The sequence below is a fragment of the Dromiciops gliroides genome, chromosome 3, assembly GCF_019393635.1.
Source record: "Dromiciops gliroides isolate mDroGli1 chromosome 3, mDroGli1.pri, whole genome shotgun sequence".
NCBI classification, from domain to species: Eukaryota; Metazoa; Chordata; class Mammalia; order Microbiotheria; family Microbiotheriidae; genus Dromiciops; species Dromiciops gliroides.
The window spans coordinates 588,192,541-588,200,619 of record NC_057863.1 but is presented as its reverse complement, the minus strand read 5'-3'; positions in this window follow the sequence as shown (position 1 = coordinate 588,200,619).

Here is an 8,079-nt window from a genome sequence, read left to right as displayed (position 1 = left end):
ACCGGCCCCTGGATTCAGGAGGACCTGAGTTCAAATCCGGCCTCAGACACTTAACACTTACTAGCTGTGTGACCCTGGGCAAGTCACTTAACCCCAATTGCCTCACCAAAAAAAAAAGTGCATAAACAGCTAAATAAATAAATAAATGAGTATACAGACAATAAATAAATGAATAAACAAACAAATGAATGAATGAGTAAATAAATGAATGAATAAATAAAATAAATATATATATATAATTTTTTAACAAAACAAAATAACAATAACAAAAATCCTGTTACTTAAAGTTAGCTGACTGATTCTTAGCTGATTATCTTGGAGGGAAGTAAGCCATAAGGAACTTGAGCCAATGGCTTTGGAGTAATAACTCCTGATCTCTAAAGGGAAGCCCTAGAATCCTGAGGTAATGTGATGTGAATTGCCAAGCACCATGGACTCACTGGGAGTAGGAGTTGTGATGAGTTTAACTCAGAGCTTATATGGGATACAAATAAAAGAATAAAAAAACCAATATTTATTAAGTGGCTTACTATATTCTAAGCACTATGCTAAGCACTGAAGATACACAAAAGAAAAACTAGTACCTGTTTTCCAGGAGCTACCATCTAATAAGGGAAGAATACAAACACACACACACACACACACACAGAAGGAGTGGTAAACAGGAAAGGGGGACTTTGTTGGTTCAGAAAATGACTGGGATAGTGAGTAGGGCCATAAGGGGGAATAGAATGACACACTTCACCCAGGAACTCTGGGCTACATGTTGTGAGTGGGGGTAGGGTGTGTTTGTCAAGGTGGTTAGTTGGTAAGGATGCTATGAAGGAGATGGCTGGACAGAATATGGTTTGGTGGACTTCAGGACATCTAAGTAGAAATGTCCTCTAGGTAGGTAAAATTCACGGAGTCAAAGAATTCCAGAGATTGAAAGGTATCTTAGTTAGTGATCATTAGGTTCTGCTGTACCCAAACATGAATCCCATCTAGAACATTCTTGATCAAAGGTTGTTCAATATCGCTTTGATACTTCTTGTGAAGGAAAGCTAATTATCTTATGAAGCAGGCCCATTTCTTTGTTTGATTGCTCTGATTGTTAGGAACGGAAATGAATTTGGAAATCCTTCTTGGTGTGTACATAGTGCCCCAAATCCGCCTCCCTGTAACTTTGACAACAATTCAACTTGGTTAAGCAAACATCTATTAAAAACTTACTCTGTTTAGTCACTGTGTTCCATATTGGCAATACAAAGATAAAAAATGAAACAATTCCTGATGTCTAGAATTTTGCATTCTACTATTGGGATGCAGCATGGTTCACCAGAGGCAAGCCAGTTTCATTGGGATATCATGGAGGAGTATACCCATTGGCCCTTCCCATGGGTGGTGGTTGTGCTAGCATATGCATCCCATTTATGACTATGATGGACACAGATAAGTACCTTTAAAAAACATTCAGGAGGGAGATTGTGCTAACAACTGAGGTCATACTAAAGGGCAGCTGAGCTGAGCTTTGAAGAAATCCAGAGATTCTAAGAGAGGTGGAAGTCAGGAGGGAGTGCATTCCAAGCATAGGAAGTCAAAGACACAGAGGTGGGAGACACAATGCTAGGTTTTTTTTTTTTTGGGGTGGGGCAATGAAGGTTAAGTGACTTGCCCAAGGTCACACAACTAGTAAATGTCAACTGTCTGAGGCTGGATTTTAACTCAGGACCTTCTGAATCCAGGACCAGTGCTTTATCCACTGTGCCACCTAGCTTCCCCAACACAATGCTAGTTTTGAGGAAAAGGTTTACACTGATTTGTCTTAGTTCATTCCTCTAGAACCCCCATAACAAGTCTTGGCAGCTCTTTAGACCAGTAAAGATAGCAATTATGTCTCCTATTTCTTCTCTCTCCAGGCTGTTTTTCAGTTGTTTCATTCGTGTCTGACTCTCTGTGACCTCATTTGTGGTTTTTTTGGCAAGATGGAGTGGGTTTCTATTTCCTTCTCTAGCGCATTTTGTAGGCGAGACGAAAACTGAGGCAAACAGGATTAGGTGACTTACCCAGGGTCACAGAGCTAGTAAATGTCAGGGCCAGATTTGAACTCAGGAAGATGAGTCTTCCTGACTTTATTCCCCAACACTCTATGCACTATAGGCGTCCACCTCGCACAGGTAAAACACTGCCAAATTCTTCAACCAGTCTTCATATATGAGCAGCTATGATTCACGCTTATCTCTTTCTCTCCAGCCAGCTCATTTCAATCTTCCTTGACAACCCCCTCCTAGCAATCAATCAGGGGGGAGACCATGCTCTGGGGAAGTGGCTACTCCTCTCTGGCTACCTCGTGCTACAACCTCTTCATCAAGCACCTTGCCCATTCTTCTTCCAATGAAAGAGTCATGAACCATGATCAAATCGTGGCTGAACAATAGCAAATCTGCCATTGTTCATGGATGGGGCATGTTATCTATTCACCTATGGATTTACTGATCATCCCTTGAATTTTCAGGCCTAAAGTGCCCCTCCTGGGTTATCTCTTCCTTAAAAATATGAACCCCTCAGGGCTTCACTTTTTTATTTGTGTCTCCAGCATTTACCACAGTTCCTGGAACATTAATGCTTTTTCATTCATTCCTTCATATGGTATGATTTTGAGTCACCTTACCATCCCAGGTACCCTTTTTTGGATTTCTTTGAACTTCTTAGCCACATTTTTCTTAACATGTGGGTCAGAAGCCTGAATATGAGATGTCAGATGGGGTCTAACCAGGGCTGAGAGCAGCAGAACTATCAAATATATTTTTCTGGATACTAGACTTTTATTTCCAATATTTCATTATAATCATCTCATTATACTGGCCTTTTTTCCCATTACCATACTACATCATTGACACATTGAGCCTAGGATAGTGTTTTGCTCATAGTAGGTGCTTGATCAATTATAATTAAATGAATGAAGGACGAATAGGTTGAGTTTTGCAGGCAATCCCGAGTACTTTTCCACATGAAGAGTTGTTTAGCCAACCTGCTCCATTCTGCATTAGTGCACTTGAATTTTTCACCTTAAGTACGGAATTTAAATTATATCACTATTACTTTCACCTTATTATATTCACCCTGCTGATCTTTTTGAATCTTAATTCTTTCATCCAAAGCATTAACTATTGCTCCCAGCTCTGGGTCTTTGAAAATTTCATAAGTGTGTTATCAACATCATCTTTTCAGGAATAGGTAAGAGTATTGAACAGAACAGCTCCAGGGACAGAGTCCTGTGGCCGTCCACTAAAGACACCCAATCTGACATTAATCAATGCTGTTTTGTGTCTGCTTGTTCACATAATTTGGAATGATCTAATCTACCATGCCTACTGAAAAAAAAAAAAAAAGAGAAATGAGTTTAGGTATTAGTATTGGTATTTGGGGTCAGAGAACCTAGATTCAAATCCCTACTCTGCTACTTACTATCTGTGTGACCTTGGGTAAGTCTCTTCACTTTTCTGTGTCTCATTTTCTTCAGTATGTAAAATGAAGCTGTTGGATAGGATGCTGTCTTCTGTCTCCAAATGTCTATGTTCTGTCAAATGAGTACATGTCCGCAGTCCTATGATACCAATTCCCTTTCTAAATGTTCCCAAACAACTTATTTGATATTCTGGCACTGGACATCCTTACTTTAAAAATTAGGATATTTTCTTTTTTAGCTAGTGATTTTTTTTTTGGGAGGGGAGAGATAACTTTGTTTTTCATAACAGAATCATTCCTGGGAAGGGGGAAGCCCTACTTCTCTAGGGCCAATCCTCCCTTGTTGTAAAGAAAAATACCAAAAGCCATGGGCAGCTGGTGGCACAGTGGATAAGGCTACCAGCCATGTGTGGGTAAAAAGTTTTAAACAGTTGGTTAGATAATGGAGAGACGCCAGTTTTTTTTTTTTAGGACCACTCTTTGGGGAGGAGACCAACGCATGAGCTACGAATAAGCATGCCAGATTGCCTGCTGAGCACTTCTCGACTTCCGGGGTGCGATCTTAAAAGGCAAGGGAGAGAACGGAAGTGGGGGCCTTTTTTCCTTCTCCGCTGGTCTCCTGGCTGTGCTGGACAGACAGACGCTGACTGAGTTTGACTTCGGCCCGGCTCTCGGTTAACACACGGCGCTTGACTCGGTCTCTCTCCCCAAAGGTGGCCTTGGTTTTGGTGAGTTTTATACAGAATATAGACTAAGCCTAGAACCTTAGACGATTTGTATTGTATTTCTACTTTCCTATCCTAATCAACATCACCTTGTGACTACCATACAATAAAAGCTCTAACTAGAAAACCAGAAGTTTCTTCATTTACTAGTCTGGGAGGTAAATTAAGGGAAAGGTTAAGTAGGGAGATTTATGATCTAATATCCAATTTTTAATCTCCACATGCATTCAGGAAGACCTGAGTTCAAATCTCGTCTCAGACACTTGACACTAGCTATATTACCCGGGGCAAGTCACTTAACCCTCATTGCCCCACCCGACCCAAAACAAACAACCCCCCCACAACCTCCCCCAAACAAAAACAAAAACAAAACAAACAAGACAAAAAAACCAAAGTCAGTGATTGCACCTGGCAATGCAAATGATTATTCTGGGTACTAGAACCCCCGATCTCTGCTTCAGGGAGAAAGGTTTATTTTACTATCTGCTTTCTGGGACCATCATGGATTGTTTCCATTTCTCAGAGTTTGGCTACCTTTTATTGACCTTGTCATTTATCTTGGTGCAGCCATTTTATATATTGTTTTTTTTTTTCTTTTTGGCTTTTTTGATTCTGCTTGTTTTACTCTGCATCAGTTTACCCAAGTCTTCAAAAGTTGGCTTGTTTAATCACCTTCCATTCTGTGGCACCTCTCCTGTTCTTTACAATTCTTAAAAGATGAATCACTACTAAATTTCTTTCACTCATCCCACTCAAAATCTTCCAGCATCCTGGCATGCGATTGGTGTGGGCCAACAGACTTGTACTCATATAGGAAGGAAAGAGACAAGGCATTTTTTGAGCACCTACTATGTGACAGATATCTCATTTAAATCTCACAACAATCCCTTTATGCTCTGGGCCTCAATTTTCCCCAAATATAAGAAGGGGAGGGTGGTTGGTAGATAGATCTCTTTCAGCATCTGTACTCTATAGAGATAATAGATTGATAGATATAGAACATTCATTAAGCACTTACTAGGAGGTATGGTGCTTATTATTTATTCCCATTTTAGAAATGAGGGGATGAAGGCAAACATAGGTGAAGTGACTCACTTAGGGTCATACATCTATTAAGTATCTGAGGACAGATTTAAAATTCAGTTTTTCTGAATGCTAGCCCTACAGATCTTCCATTACTAACTGCAAATATTATTCTCTCATTTTTACAGATAGACAAATGGGGGCTTTGTGATTTTCCTAAAGGGATTCATGTCCAGGTTTCTAGTCTAGGACTCTATCCATTATGCCATGCTGCCTCCCTGGCCCCAAAAAGTAAGGCAGGCCTATTGGTGTTTCTTTTTTGAATAGAACCTTGGTCAGTGCTCAGCTTGGGGCCTTGTGCAGATCACCATTTCTCTGCCGCTGTTCTAAGTACCCACATCGCACAACTTAGACAGTTTTCTTCCCTGACAGACTCTGAGCAGAATCTTGACAGGCACAAGGCAAGAGCTGAATTAAACACATGACAGATACATTGATTTTACCCAGGGCAGAATGCCCTCCACAGAGTCAGATGACATTTCTGGGGGTGGCGGGTCCTGAAAATGTGCCCTGGTAAGTGGGAGGGCACCCTCAGAAGAGGCTCAGGTTCCATGGCTCATGGGCCCCCCTCTCACCTTGCTTTTTATGCCAGATGTTGGCCTCTAACACAGCTGTCAGGAGCTGGGAGCCTTCCCAAGTGACAGCTGTTTGTAGCTTGGGGCCCTGCTCACAGATGAGGTAGGTTGTAAACAGTCGACTAACAGAGCATAGCTGGAGTTACTCTTACAGAACGGTCACTTTTGCCTGGAAGCAGTAGGCCTGGCCCATAGAATGAGCTCTGTGGGGGGGCCAGTGGCTGATTGGCCCTTTTCCCAAAGACTACAGGGTGATGTAGTCCGTGGATGATGAGGGAGAAGGGACCCCATACAGGACTTGGTATTCTGAAGACCTCTGACTTTGTCACAACCAGCAGCCAGACCAGCCCAGACTTGTGTGCCAAGACTGGTCCGTGCAGGCCAGTCTACCTGGTGCAGTGGGCACTATCTGGCTGGACTTGGATTTTAGAGTGTGAGACCAAGGCAATATGTGAGTGAGAGTCAGCAGGGAAGAGACAGGACTTACTTTTCCCCCAGTAATCATTCTTCCTATTATAAAATTTCTTTTAGGAGCAGATGGGCAGGGCATCAACTAGTTGTCATGTTAGTTTAAAAATGCTTCTTTGGACACTAGCAAAACCAATTGGTAGAATATAGAGGGGCAGCATAGCATAGTGAGGACCATGCCACATATGAAGGTCAGGAAGACATGGCTTTGAATCCTACTTTTGGCACTCCCTGGGTTACCTGGAAAATTCATGCAACCTTGCTGAGTCTCCATTTCCTATTTGTAAATGCAGTATAATACAGCATCTATTTTTACAGGATTGTTGTGAGTCTCAAGGAAGACATTACATGAAAAGCACCACGAAAGCCTTAAAATGTCTTGTAAATGTTTATCACCACTACCATCACCACCACCACCATAGCCACCACCCACCCTCACCACCACCACCACCACCATCACCACCAACACCATATCACCACCACCATCACCACCTGCATCACAACCACCACCATACCACCACCACCAGCCACCACCATCATCACTACCATCACCACCACCACCATCACCACCATCACCACCACCACCATCACACCACCATCACCATCACCACCACACCACCACCACCACCACCATCATCACTACCATCACCACCACCACCATCACCACCATCACCACCACCACCATCACCACACCATCAGCCACCACCATCACCACCACCATCACCACCACCACCACCACCATCACCATCACCACCAACACCACCATCACCACCACCACCACCACCATCACCACCACCACCATCATCACCATCACCACCATCATCACCACCACCACCACCACCCACCACCACACCATCATCCATCTATGTACTTCAGGTCACAGAGCATTATCAAAGATGCCCATGGATTTTTTTTAATTTTTGCCTATTGTAACCACTTTCGGTTAGACATTGCATGTTTTAGGGATTGGAGTAAGGAAAGAGATATGAGGTTGTTTTCCCCATTAGCCATGTTGGCTTAATATAGTGACCCAGATTCATGGGGGTGGCCAGTGGCTGATTGGTCCAGCAAAGGTTAACAAGACCAAGAGAATAGATTTGCCAGGCTGGTGGCCATTGTTGGGGTTTTCATCTTGGGCAGTGGAATAGGAGGAGTTCTACCAGGTTCACATAGCAACATTGGATGGGATCACGGAGTCAGAAGCAGGTGTTCATCTAACCCCAATACCCTGGGTTTTTACAGATATGGAAAACTGAAACCCAGAGAAATGATTTGCCCAGGATCATACAGAGTAGTTAAGTGTCAGGGTCAGAATTCAAACTCAGGTCCTCTGACCCACAATTCTTTCTACACCTGGACTTCAAGTCTCAACTTGAACTAGCTGCTTAGTAATCATCTCAATAGACAAAAAATAACCAAGGAGAAGGGGCTAGATGGTGACACATTTGCACCTAGAAGGGATGTGGGAGGTTTGGGGTTGTCAATTTTCTCTCTCTACTCATTTATCATTTTACCATCAAGGGGGGATTGATTATCTGGAGTCTCACTTATCACCTCAGTTCACAAGCCTGACCCTGAAATGTGAATTAGCCAATTTATTAAGTCAATGTTGTTTCTGAGCCTCCCAGAATCCATTCACTGGAGATGGGTGTCGGGTATCACTCTGCTGAGAGCTGAATGAGCAAAGTGTCTGGCTCCCAGCTCTAGCTTTCCATGCGTTGTCATGGGAATGACTTATACAAGAAGGATTCATTGCAGCAAAAAAAAAAATTTTGGCAAGA